The 14,471-nt window shown below is 35.4% G+C and overlaps 1 long non-coding RNA gene across 1 annotated transcript; it reads left to right on the top strand.

The window, feature by feature from the left end:
* The first annotated feature begins 3,670 nt into the window (after positions 1–3,670).
* LOC143567519 (uncharacterized) lies at positions 3,671–5,319 on the top strand. The gene is made up of 3 exons (XR_013141429.1): positions 3,671–4,318; positions 4,449–4,502; positions 4,992–5,319. It is a non-coding gene; the product is annotated as an uncharacterized LOC143567519 (long non-coding RNA).
* The last annotated feature ends 9,152 nt before the right edge of the window (positions 5,320–14,471 follow it).

The following is a 14,471-nucleotide window of genomic DNA, read 5'->3' as shown; positions in this document are numbered from 1 at the left end:
GGGGCCTTACAAACACCCCCCAAATTTTGGTCCAAATTTGACAACTTAGTAAAGTTGAAGGATCAAAATTATTCTCCAAAATAAGTAATGAGAAAATTTAGATAAAGGAAATAAATATATTCCATAAAAAAAGTCATCTCATGTTAAGGATATGGAAAAAGGAAATTCCATCACACATAAAAAGATGGAAGAAAGTGGAAGCATTCCATATTAGTATAATTAAGGAAGCTAAAATCCATCCTACATGGAGAGTGGTAAAGATTTGGAAGCTCTTTATAAAGAGATAAATATCCATAGTAATATTCTTTTATGCCTAACATGCACCCAGTGGTCCTACCGGATGGTGCGAAGCACCCGACGCACACGCGCACGGGCAAGGGCACGGGCGAAGGGATATGGGCTCAATGTGGCGCTTTGATGGCTCACTTTGCACTTGTTGCATCCAGGTGACATGTGGCAGACTCTAGGGTTGAATCATCATGCCACGTGTCTTTTTCCTGCCATCGCAATACTCGACAGATTAAAGGAAGGGTCCATCGCTTATCGCGATGGACTCGATTTTAGCTATAAAAGAGGGGCTCATAGCACTTCACACCTCACACTAAACCTATCTCTCTATAAAATATTTTCTCTTTACCTCGATTTTCGTGTCCTCGACCCAATAATTATATCCTCTTAAACCGACCTGCCTCGAAGTACGTGCTGACAAGTCCCGACGATCAGCATACCTCGTGTTGCGTGCCGAGCATCGTTTTCCATGACAAGTGCCGACAAGTCCCGACTCTAGGGTTGAATCATCATGCCACATGTCTTTTTCCTGCCATCACGATACGCGACGTCTTAAATGAAGGTTCCGTCGCGTATCGCGATGGACCCGATTTCAGCTATAAAAGAGGGGCTCATGGCACTTCACACCTCACACCAAACCTATCTCTCTATAAAATATTTTCTCTTTACCTCGATTTTCGTTCCCTCGACCCTATAATTATATCCTCGTAAACCGACCCGCCTCGAAGTACGTGCCGACAAGTCCCGACGATCAGCATACCTCGTTTTGCGTGTCGAACATCGTTTTCCATGCCAAACATCATAGTGCGTGCCAAGCTTCAAATTTCTTACCGTATAGACCTTAGTGCGCGACATATAGTAGAAGTGCTGCTTGTACAAGATTAGGAGTATAAACCGCGAATACCTGCGTAAGATAGGGGTTCTGACTAAGTTATTATTTTATTATATTTCAAGGCTTAAAACCTACTCGGGGGTATAACCTAGACCTTGATAAAGTTTTATAAATACAAAGTTTAAGTTAAAATAATATTTCTTTAAAAGTAAGAAATATATAATTTTATATGTATGGGGATATAGTTAAAATATTATTTCTTTGTGATTAAGAAAGATAAGCTTTTATTTACAAAGGGTATAATCAAATAGTATTTCTTCATAACTAAGAAATATAAGATATTATATACGAATGGTATAGATAATTGACATTTCCTCTTGAAGAAGAAACATATCATAAACATTTCTTCTTGAAAAAGAAACATAGCACATGATTGGAAAATAAAGAAAAAGATTTCAGATCTAAATTTTTATTCAAACAAATGACCAATCAAGGTTTAAAGCTATTAAAACTAGACAAAAGGTCTGTAGCCGGATCAAGAGAAGATCCGGATATTTATACAAACCTATTTTATTAAGGTTAATCATCATTCATTCATAAATGTTTTCAAACGAGATCACCACATCATTCTGAACAGACAATGACAAGTGAATACGTTAAACCTATTACAACCAGTTAAGATAAACAGGTTGTTAATCTTAACAAAGTCAGTTAAAATGAAGATTTATGGGATTACGTGAACTTTACTAAAATACATGTGTTTGTATCCAAATATAATTTATCTACTCTATCAATCAAAGCTACGTGGACGCAGACTAGTGATCATAATAAAAGTTCTTCAATGGGCATCAGTTCCCGGAGAACCGTAATTATGTGTGTATGGCAAGTGGTACAAATCCCAGAAATAAGAGACGTTTCTATTGAGATTGTTCAAGAAATCTATCTTGTCAGTTAAAGAAAGATTTATTCAAATGTTTTTAGAGTCAACGATTCACACGTATTTTTCCCCAACATTTCAGGAAATAAAGTTAGCAAATGTAGCAATGAATTATAGCCATTCATGGAGTTAGATGCTCGCAAGATAAAGATGACTAAGTTTTTAAATTATTAAAATATTGTAAACAATATTTAAAAATAGGTTTATAAAGTAAACACTTTGGTATTTATTATCCGAGAAGCTTTACAAATAAATTAAATATTTTATTATTATTCATAAAGGTTTTAAATAAATTAATATAATAATTATTTATAAATCAAGACTTCCGCTAAATAACCCGCAACTCTGATTTATTTACAAAACAGGTACAACTATTGGTCATACTCCTAGGCCCTAGTTCGGGGCGTGGAAACAATTTCTTATCATTTTCCAAACGTCTGATCAACTTCTCAAATTTTATAATTTTTTATTATCCAACTACCTCTAAACAGGAGCACCCTCTAAGCGGGAAAACATCCTTTTTGAAAGCATTTTCTGACTTAAAAGGATTAAAAATTAAAAGTATATAAAATATTTTTGGTTAGTCAAATGACTAAAATTTGTTTTTTCTTGAGATCAGACAAAAATATTTTTGGCGAGTTATGAATAACTCATTCTCTCTCTCTAAAATTGTGACATTTGAAAAATATTCAGAATTTTAAAATAAAAATATGAATATAGTTGAATCTAAACAAATCATGCCAATCAACTCTACAAGATATATAAATTAGGCACGATCAAAGGCTTTTATGAAAAGGTCTGCAAGTTGTAATCAATATCAACCTTTTCAATAGTGACAAGTTTATGATCATAACAATCACGAATGAAGTGTATTCAGATGTCAATGTGTTTTATCTTAGAGTGTTGGACCGGGGTTATAACAATACAAACTGCTGCTTCATTATAACACTTGATATGGGTGCTAAAGAAATTAAAACCGTAATCCAGCAGCTGATGTTGGAGCCATATCACTTGTGAGCAACATGCAGACTGCTTCAGTTGTAGTGATGGATACCATGACTTGCTTCTTGCATTGCCAAGAGATTAACCAATCCCCCTAGGAATTGACATCCTCCGGAAGTTGATTTTCTGTCCAAATTGCGTCCCCCGTAGTCACTGTATGTGTACGCGTGTAGCACCAAAGGAGAGTCTGTAGGGTACCAAAGACCTATTCGAGGTTTTCCTTGGAGATACCAAAAGATGCGTTTGACAACAACTAAGTGGCATTCTTTCGGATCAGATTGATACCTGGCACACTGACAAACTGGGAATATGGTGTCTGGTTAACTTGCAGTGAGATACATCAGAGAGCCAATCATTGACCTATAAAGGTGTTGATCGGCTAACTTTCCTGATGGATCTGGAGCTAACACTAGGCTTGTAGCAATCAAAGTGATAAAGGGATGAAATCCTTGAACCCAAACTTCTGAACAATTTCATGAACGTATCTTTCTTGATGAATTAAAATCCCGTCCGTATTCTGTTCAACTTGAAGGCCCAAAAAGAACGTCATTTCCCCAACGAACTTGTAACATCCCGTTTTATAGATAAATAAAATATTTCAAATTTTCATTTGAAATATTATTAAACAAGCGTTTAATAATAAACGATTGTTTGAGTTGTGATGTACTTACACGAATGTTAAAGATTTAAATAAACTATAACCAATTATCATCAACTACATAAACAGACATATAAATAGTTTTATCAGAAGTATATATTTAAGTTAAAATTATTATATAATAAAAATTCATTTTCGACAAGAATGTGTGAAATTGGTGATTCACAGCAGGGAACATATGGCCCCCACATCCATTTGCCACCAAATTCATAAAATTTGCCATCTGTGACTAGTTAACTTCATTTTTATGTCTAGATATTTAATCTCTTGATGTATATATATACATATATACATATTGATAGTTATCACAAAACAAATATCCAGCCTTGATTGCTTTCCCTCTCAAAATATATACATAAACTACTTCTAAGTTTCTGAACAACTTTGTAGTAATATGGCGTCTTCTTAAAAGGTGGTACCGGGAGTCAGATGTTGGTTTTGACGCAGTTCGCTAGTTATGGTTAAATATTTCGTGATAGTTTTGGACTAAAAGAAATACAGTTATAATTGGTGGTGGTGACTGAGTTGTGATAAACCTATTTATTAGAATGAACGGGTGGTGAACACAAGTTCCGTATAATCAATTCATCGACATTAGGAGGTAAAATACTTACCCGGATATATTTAGATTTTGTTAATACCAATAATAATAGTAGTCGAGTATTAACAAGACCTTAGTATGGTCAAATATACGGTAGGTATTGATTATTAATATATGATATGGTTTCTAGGAGATAGAAAGAAGTTAACAAAGGGTTCACCAGAGAGATTTTCTAGACGTCCAGGTGAGTTCATATGACTCTTCATATATTTTATATAATTTGGTCATAAGGTTATTTGGATGATAGAACTTGTGTAAACATGATTTATTTGAATGAGTAATGATAAGTGATCTTATAATAACATATTGGAGAGTATAATTATTGCCACGGGTGCAACGTGGTGGGTGTTAAATCACCATAGTGTGATAATTATTGCCACGGGTGTAACGTGGTGGGGGTTAAATCACGATAGTGTGATAAATATTGCCACATGTGGAATGTGGTGGGAGTTAAATCACTATAGTGTGATAATTATTGCCACGGGTGTAACGTGGTGGGAGAATAAATCATAATTATGTGATAAAAGTAAAATCACATCTCAAATAATAAATTGTCATGAAGAGAATATGGTGGTAGATTGTTGGTTAAGATTGTGATGTGAAAAACATTATTATATTTCGATATATGAACTCACTTAGCTTTGCTAATGTTATCATAAATAATGTTTTCCAGGTAAATCACCGGTTCATGGATAGAAAAGGTTGGTCGAGCCTCGGTATGTTGAAAGATCGAACAATATGTATATAACCCATGATTGGATGTAAAAATTATGGGTTAGTTAAATAAGTTTGATGATGTAACTTACTCAACGTATCGGATTTATATATAATGTGAATTTTGAATATAGTTGTTTTGTTACATTATTTCATTATAACGCTTCCGTTGTTTAAAAAAAATGGGACCGGTTTTGAATATATTATTAAAATAATAATATAAAAAGACGTTTCAAAATAGGATGTTACAAGTTGGTATCAGAGCAATGGTTTACGTGAACTAAATATTTAATTAGAATACTTAGACTTAAATTGTGTGCTCTTGATATTTTGAGTAAGCAATGTTCGATCTGAGGCTCAGGGTGGGGATGAGAATTGAATTTGATAAGATTCCCTAAACTACATGCATGTAAAAAGATGCATGTTAAGTTGTGTACATACATGAGTGGTATTATTTGTATGTTAAGTTGTTAATTAGCATGATCATGTGCTAAAATGATTATTTGAACCGAAATTTGTGATTTACTGCATAATATGGTAACGACAAAATTATATTCGTATAGTGTATGGACAATCACACCTAGCTAGTGATGATTGTAAATACATGGTACTAATATGATCTTAGAGTGGTTATATGGCTGCCAAAATGAACAAAGAGTAGGTTAGGTGTATAAAGTATATAGGTGATAAGAAAAAAAAATTAAATTATGTATATTTGTGGGGTTAATAGGATGTGAATTTATCCTAAATATTCGTTATCATTCCAGTAATAAGAAATGACAAGTTCACGTCATGAGAAAGGAGTAAACGATGGTGATGAAAGTCGCCCTCAACATTCACATACTAGTGCAAGTAGTACTGAGAGACCGATAAGAAATAATTCTCCTCCTTCACATGTAATGATACCACGGGTTCAAGATGATGAATTTCAGAAATATATTTCTGAAGAGAGCAAAAGCAATGCAAAATACTCTTCCTTTCATTATTGCTGAAGTAAGCTCTAATATTCGATCCGTCGTGAGAGAAGAACTGGAAGCAGAAAAGAAATCGAATGAGGATGATCCAAAAGATCAATCCACGGGTTATGGGCGTGTTGCTTAGGTTCTAGATCAAGAATCGAAAAAAAGCAAATGTTCGTACAAGGATTTTTCGGCATGCAATCCTAATCCATTTATAGGAGTAGCTAATCCAATTGTAAGACAAAGATGGATAACAGAAATGGAAGGTATGTTTGACACAAGTAACTGTGCTCCGAAAGATAAAGTGATATATGCGTCAAATTCACTACGAGGCCGAGCAAGGGACTGGTGGGAAGTATTAAAGAAAGAAAGAGGTCATGCAGGAATCATGAAAATGAAATGGGAAGAATTTAAAGTAATCTTCCTAAAACATTTTTGTCCACAAGCATCAGTTGAAAGGATTGCTGATGAATTTCTCCACATGACTCAAATTCATCAAACCGTGGAAGAAATTACCGGAGATTATTTTGACAAACTCCAAGTTTGCCCTTTTATGGCAGATGAAAAGATGAGGATTAATCGATATCATCGTATGTTGAAAACAGATATTCGTGAATTCATCAATCCGTCGAAGTGTGAAACTTTAGAAGAAATTATAAACTGGGCACAAGAAAGAGAAACCGAATTAAATTGACAAAAAGCTAGTGGTGAAAAGAGAAAGATAGAGACTTCTAGTACTCCATAAAAAAAATTAAAGACGAATTTTTCAAAGAAAAAGGAGTCACACGTGGGAGCTCATCATTGCAATATTTGTGGGAAGAATCATCCAGGTGAATGTCGTCTGAAGCAGAACATCTGCTATAGATGTGAAGTTGTAGGTCATACCAGTCCACAATGTTCAAGCCCGATAAATGTGTGCTATTATTGTAATATGCCCGGACACATCAAAAGTGAATGTCCAAAATTACGTGGGGTTGAAGGGAAGGGAGTGGATACTAGGCAGGCACGAGCAATAGGTGGTGACAAGAAGGGAGAAACATCTAGAGTGCGTGGAAGAGCTTTTCAAATAACAACATAAGAAGCTAAAGTCACGCCATATGTAGTGACATGTATTTTCTTAATCAATTCTATGCCTGGGCATGTGTTATTTGATTCCAGAGCTAGCTATTCGTTTGTCTCTATGAAGTTTAGCAAATCTTTTACTCACCCTACTACTAAACTAGTAAATCCTTTGGAGATAGAAATAGCTGATAACAAAAGCTTTCTAGTGTTAGAAGTGCATCCTAATTGTCGTCTTGAGGTTGAAGGAGAAGTTTATTATATTGACCTTATTCCTATGATTCTTGGAGAATTCGATGTCGTAATAGGCATGGATTGGTTATCTTGCCATCATGCTAAAATCATATGTCATCAAAAGATTATCCATCTTTCTGCCCCTAGTGGTAGACAAATCTCAATTTATGGTGAAAAGAAAGGGAACCTCTCTATTTGCTCGATAATGAAAACAAAGAAATATTTAAATCATGGGTGTAAGGCGTTCCTAGCCTATGTTGTTGATACAAGTCAAGTAGAGATGAAGATTGAAAATGTTCCTGTAGTAAATGAATTTCCCGATGTATTTCTAGACGATCTTCCGGGCATACCGCCTAAAAGAGAAGTTGAATTTCGAATTGATCTAGTTGCGGATTCCAAACCAATTGCAAAGGCGCCTTATCGTTTAGCGCCCACTGAAATGCAAGAGCTTATGTCTCAATTGCAGGATCTTCTTGACAAGGGCTTTATTCGTCCTAGCATATCGCCATGGGGTGCACCAATTTTATTTGTTAAGAAGAAAGACGGGAGTATGCGTATGTGTATTGATTATCGTGAATTGAATAAAGTTACCATCAAAAATAGGTATCCATTACCTAGGATTGAAAATTTTTTTGACCAGCTCCATGGGGCTAGTTGGTTTTCTAAAATCGATCTGAGGTCCGACTATCATCAATTAAAGGTAAGGGATGAAGATATTCCTAAGACTGCCTTTCGTACAAGGTATGGTCATTATGAATTTGTAGTGATGCCATTTGGCCTTACCAATGCACCAGCTGCATTTATGGATCTTATGAATCGGGTATGTCGACCCATGTTAGATCGATCTGTTATCGTTTTCATTGACAATATTTGGGTATATTCACGAAATGAAGTAGATCATGCTCGTCACCTTCGCGAAGTTCTTGAAGTTTTAAGAAAGGAGAAGCTTTATGCCAAATTTTCCAAATGTGCCTTTTGGCTCCGAGAGGCACAATTTTTGGGCCATGTAATAAATTCAAATGGCATTTTAGTTGATCCTACTAAAGTAGAAGCGGTGATGAAATGGTCCCCACCAAAGACTCCAACAAAAGTTCGTAGTTTTCTCGGTTTAGCTGGATACTACCGGCGTTTTATTAAGGATTTCTTCAAAATAGCTTCACCATTGACGAAGCTAACTCAAAAAGATATTAAATTTAATTGGGGAAGTGAACATGATGAAGCATTCCAAATCTTAAAGATGAAACTGACACAAGCATCTGTATTGGTGTTACCAGAAGGAACGGAAGATCTAGTGGTTTGCTGTGATGCTTCATATTTGGGTTTGGGGTGTGTACTTATGCAGAGAGGTAAAGTTATTGCATATGCCTAGACAATTAAAACCCAATGAATTAAATTATCCAACTCATGACCTAGAATTAGTAGCAGTGGTATTCTCTTTGAAAATATGGAGACATTATTTATATGGGGTGAAATGTACTATCTACACTGACTATAAAAGTCTCAAATATTTCTTTGATCAGAAGAATTTAAACATGAGGCAAAGGAGATGGTTGGAATTGGTTAAAGATTATGACTGTGAAATCATTTACCAGCCAGGAAAACAAACGTTGTTGCCGATGCTCTTTGTCGAAAGAGGGGCAACAATCTACCCAGACTAAATATTTGAAAATGGCGGTAACTTCGAACTTATTTGAAAGGATCAAGGCAGCTCAAATCGAAGCCTTGAAGACTCGATATGATCGAGTATGGATTCCAAACACATGTGACGTAAACATATTACTCCTGGATGAAGCTTATAAATCAAAATATTCTATTCATCCTGGTGCAACCAAGATGTATCATGATTTACGTGTCGACTATTGGTGGCCAGGTATGAAACGTGATATTGTTAAATACGTCGAAAAATGTTTGACGTGTTTACAAGTGAAAGAGGAACATCAAAAACCCTATGGGAAGATCCAACCACTAGAAATTCCCAAGTGGAAGTGGGAACATATTACAATGGATCTAGTAACTAAATTGCCAAATACGTCAAAGGGTTTTGATGCAATTTGGGTGATTGTAGACCTATTGACAAAGAGTGCTCATTTTCTACCTATACAGGAATCATATTCTTCGGAACGTATGGCCGAGGTGTATAAGAAGGAAGTGGTGTCACGACACGGGGGTGCCAGTGTCGATTGTGTTCGATAGAGACACACGATTTACTTCTCGGTTTTGGAGAAAATTTCAGGAGGAATTGGGTACTCGTTTACTAATCAGTACAGCATATCACCCACAAACTGATGGTTAAAGCGAACGGACAATACAAACCCTTGAAGATATGTTAAGGGCATGTATTATAGACTTTAGGGGGAGTTGGGAAAAATATTTACCATTGGCAGAATTTTCCTATAATAATAGTTATCATTCGAGCATAGGAATGCCTCCTTATGAAATGCTATATGGCAGAAAATATCGAACTCCAATATGTTGGGGAGAGGTTGGTCAACGGGAAATTGGTAGTAAAGAAATTGTAGCAGCTACAACTGAAAAGATAGATTTAATTCGAACTCATCTCAAAGCTGCCAGGATAGACAAAAGTCTTATGCTGATAAACGAAGACGACCGATTGAATTCCAAGTGGGGGACCATGTGATGTTAAAAGTCTCCCAGTGGAAAGGTGTAATTCGTTTTCGTAAAAGAGGCAAATTAAGCCCATGGTTTATTGGTCCTTTTAAAATCATAGCTCGAGTTGGAAATGTAGCATATCGTCTAGAGTTACCCGATGAGTTGAGTGGCATACATAACACGTTCTACGTGTCGCATTTACGTAAATGTCTTGCAGATGAGAAAAGTTATATACCAATGGATGACATAGAGGTGGATGATAAATTAAACTATGTTGAGGAGCCCGTTGCCATACTTGATCGAAAAGTAAAACAACTCCGCAACAAAGTTATCAATCAAGTCAAAGTCCAGTTGAAAGGGATCTGATGCCACATGGGAGTCAGAAAATGAAATGAGGATGTATTATCCTCATTTATTTTCAATATAATACGGTTTCGGGGACGAAACCCTAAATAAGTGGGGGATAGTTGTAACATCCCGTTTTATAGATAAATAAAATATTTCAGATTTTCATTTGATATATTATTAAACAAGCGTTTAATAATGGACGATTGTTTGAGTTGCGATGTACTTACACGAATGTTAAAGATTTAAATAAACTATAACCAATTATCACCAACTACATAAACGGACATATAAATAGTTTTATCGAAAGTATATATTTAAGTTAAAATAATTATATAATAAAAATTCATTTTCGATAAGAATGTGCAAACTTGGTGATTCACAGCAGTGAACATATGGCCCCCACATCCATTTGCACCAAATTCATAAAATTTGCCATCTGTGACAAGTTAACGTCATCTTGATGTCTAGATATTTAATCTCCTGGTGTATATTTATACATATATACATATTGATAGTTATCATAAAACAAATATCCAGCATTGCTTTCCTCACAAAATATATACATAAACTACTTCTAAGTTTCTGAACAACTTTGTAGTAATATGGCGTCTTCTTAAAAGGTGGTACCGGGAGTCAGATGTTGGTTTTGACGCAGTTCGCTAGTTATGGTTAAATATTTCGTGGTAGTTTTGGACTAAAAGAAATACAGTTATAATTGGTGGTGGTGACTGAGTTGTTGTGATAAACCTATTTATTAGAATGAACGGGTGGTGAACACAAGTTCCGTATAATCAATTCATCGACATCAGGAGGTAAAATACTTACCCGGATATATTTAGATTTTGTTAATACTAATAATAATAGTAGTCGAGTATTAACAAGACCTTAGTATGGTCAAATATACTGTAGGTATTGATTATTAATATATGATATGGTTTATAGGAGATAGAAAGAAGTTAACAAAGGGTTCACCAGAGAGATTTTCTAGACGTCCAGGTGAGTTCATATGACTCTCCATATATTTTATATAATTTGGTCATAAAGTTATTTGGATGATAGAACTTGTGTAAACATGATTTATTTGAATGAGTGATGATAAGTGATCTTAAAATAATATATTGGAGAGTATAATTATTTCTACGGGTGTAACGTGGTGGGAGTTGAATCACCATAGTGTGATAATTATTTCCACGGGTGTAACGTGGTGGGGGTTAAATCACGATAGTGTGATAAATATTGCCCCATGTGGAATGTGGTGGGAGTTAAATAACTATAGTGTGATATTATTGCCACGGGAGTAACGTGGTGGGAGAATAAATCACAGTTATGTGATAAGAGTAAAATCACATCTCAAATAATAAATTGTCATGAAGAGAATATGGTGGTAGATTGTTGGTTATGATTGTGATGTGAAAAACATTATTGTATTTCGATATATGAACTCACTTAGCTTTGCTAATGTTATCGTAAATAATGTTTTCCAGGTAAATCACCGGTACATGGATAGAAAAGGTTGGTCGAGCCTCGGTATGTTGAAAGATCGAACAGTATGTCTATAACCCATGTTTGGATGTAAAAATTATGGGTTAGTTAAATAAGTTTGATGATGTAACTTACTTAACGTATTAGATTTATATATAATGTGAATTTTGAATATAGTTGTTTTGTCACATTATTTCATTATAACGCTTCCGTTGTTTAAAAAAAATGGGACCGGTTTTGAATATATTAATAAAATAATAATATAAAAAGACGTTTCAAAATAGGATGTTACAGAACTCATCTGAAACAGACTCCGCATGGCTTCTGCAAACTCTCTACACAATCTCTCACATGTTAATCTGAAGATAATTTCGTCAACGTACACTTGAACTAGGATCTGATCGCCTTTTACCTTCTTGATAAAGAGTGTTTGATCAATAAAACCTCTTCTATAGCCATTCTCAAAAAGATGTTTTGCTAACGTAGCATACCAAGCACAAGGTGATTGGTGAAGACCATAAAGAGCTCAAGACGATAGACGTGGTTTGGACGATCAAGATCATCAAAACATGGTGGCTTCTTGACATAGATTTCTTCTTTTAATTTCCTGTACAAAAAAGCAGTCTTCGCATCCATTTGATATACTTTGAAGTTAATGTATGAAGCATAGGCCAAGAAGAGTTGAATTTCCTCTGCCTAGCAACAGGAGCATAAAACTCATCGTAATCGAGACCTTCATGCTGGGAGAATCCTTGAACCACCGGTCGTGCTTTATTTATGATAATTACCCCTTTATCATTCATTTTATTTCCAGTTTTCTTTACCAACCTCCACATGTTGAACTTCTTGAACTGCAACAGTTCTTTTTCCACTGCTTCGACCTAGGAATTCTCCTTGAGAGCTACCTTGTAGTCCTTGGGTTCAACCTATGAAATTATACAAGCGAAAAGACATATGTTAATCTTACGAGATTTGCTCCTTGTTTGGATATCTACAGATGGAGAACCAATGATGTTCTCAGTTGGGTGTGACCAATGAATGGGAAGCTAAAGAATATCATCCACTTGTGCAACAGGTTCCACTTGGACATCAAGTGTCAGACTTTCAATATGATGAAAAATGCGTGGAGCATTGAAATGAACATCAGTTGCTGACTGAATTATGTTAGGTTGATCAACTGCATATTCTTGTACAATAGGACCATCCCATAAATCTTTGTTGAAAGGGGCAACAAATGCAGGTATAGGGGTGGAGTTTGCGTTATCAGAAGTACCAACAACAGTTTGTTCGGCAACAACCTGAATATTTTCATTTGAAGATGGAGGGTGGAGTCAGCCTGTGGATTGACATTCTCTACTAGCTTAGTGTGATTCAGATCGATGTTGTCGGCTGACATGAATAACTCATCCGAGTCTGATTCAGACACGTCTTCAGTTGTTACCATGTCGATTGTATCTACTACTTGATCAACCAGATTGACGAAAACAATTGGAGGAGCTATGGGCAAAACATTCCTGTTAGAGGAGCCAGTAGATAGGCGGATATCGCTGAAGCTGTTGGAAATAGCATGCATCAACACTGGATGGGGCATAGAAGCTGGAATGTGAGAAGTTGTAGGCGGAGCAGAAGAAATTCCTCGAAACAGATTGAACAAGTTGTGGTAATTAAACAACCTGTTAGAACCCGTGCGTGCTTTAGTGGGATTAAGCTCTTGCCTGTCAATGTCGAAGGATTCCATAATCACCTTTGTTTTCTTATTGTAAACACGATAAGTGGTTTTGTTGGCAGTATACCTAACAAAATAACACTCATCGGCCTTCTTAGCAAATTTGGGATCCGTGTTGGCACTTGTATGAAGCAAAGTGCACGGACATCCAAATGTTTTAAAGTAGTTGACTTGTGGCTTGGTATTATAATAGACTTCAAAAGAGTCTTCTTTAAATGCTTGTTGATCAGCAAACGGTTTTGTATGAAGCATGTGCATTGATAGCGTCATCCTAGAAAAATTACGGAAGCTTTGTGTAACAATTCGGATTTTTCGTTTAATGTTCGGTTAGCCGTTACTCGAACCGTTTTGATGCTCGGAAAATGTTAGCAATAAAATATCGCGTCGATCGAGTTATTGTTATTTTATTAAAATTTGTATATTACATTTCTTTAATATATATGAATAACTTTTATTTATATACAATTTATACCCTAAACTATAATTTAAACCCTTTTTGTTTCCATCTCTATAGATAAGGACCATTATGCAAAATTTGCTAATTATTATATTATATACATTTATGTAACATCCTGCTTTTAATAATAAATAAAAGAAATTTCGTTTATTCAATAAAGGGTCGTGTATCCGTCAAGATTAAATAAACTATTAGAAGGTGGGCTTGGACTTTAAAATATGGAATAAGAGATGGAATGGGCCTTAGGTCCATGGGCTTAAGGGAGTATAAATACCCCTTGAACCCTAATTCTTCAAAAACACACACGAACACCAACCTTTATCCCGAACAAATATCCGAAGGTGAGAACCCGAGCTTGATAGCGTTAGAGCATCGTGACGAACCAAACTAACATCAAACTTAGATCGTGTTCGTAGACCAACTCGTTAAAGGTACGTTTATAACGAAACAATTGTCGGCTCATTTAGTAATACTAGATCTATGTATAAATTGTAAAAACGAATCCAACGCAACAAACCTTACTGAAACTCGTTAACATTTGATTGGTTAATTGATTAATGAATC

The sequence above is a fragment of the Bidens hawaiensis genome, unplaced genomic scaffold (assembly GCF_021521415.1).
Source record: "Bidens hawaiensis isolate Kalapana, Puna unplaced genomic scaffold, B.hawaiensis_p1.1 tig00023423_1, whole genome shotgun sequence".
NCBI lineage: Eukaryota > Viridiplantae > Streptophyta > Magnoliopsida > Asterales > Asteraceae > Bidens > Bidens hawaiensis.
This window is presented reverse-complemented; position numbering and strand designations above follow the sequence as displayed.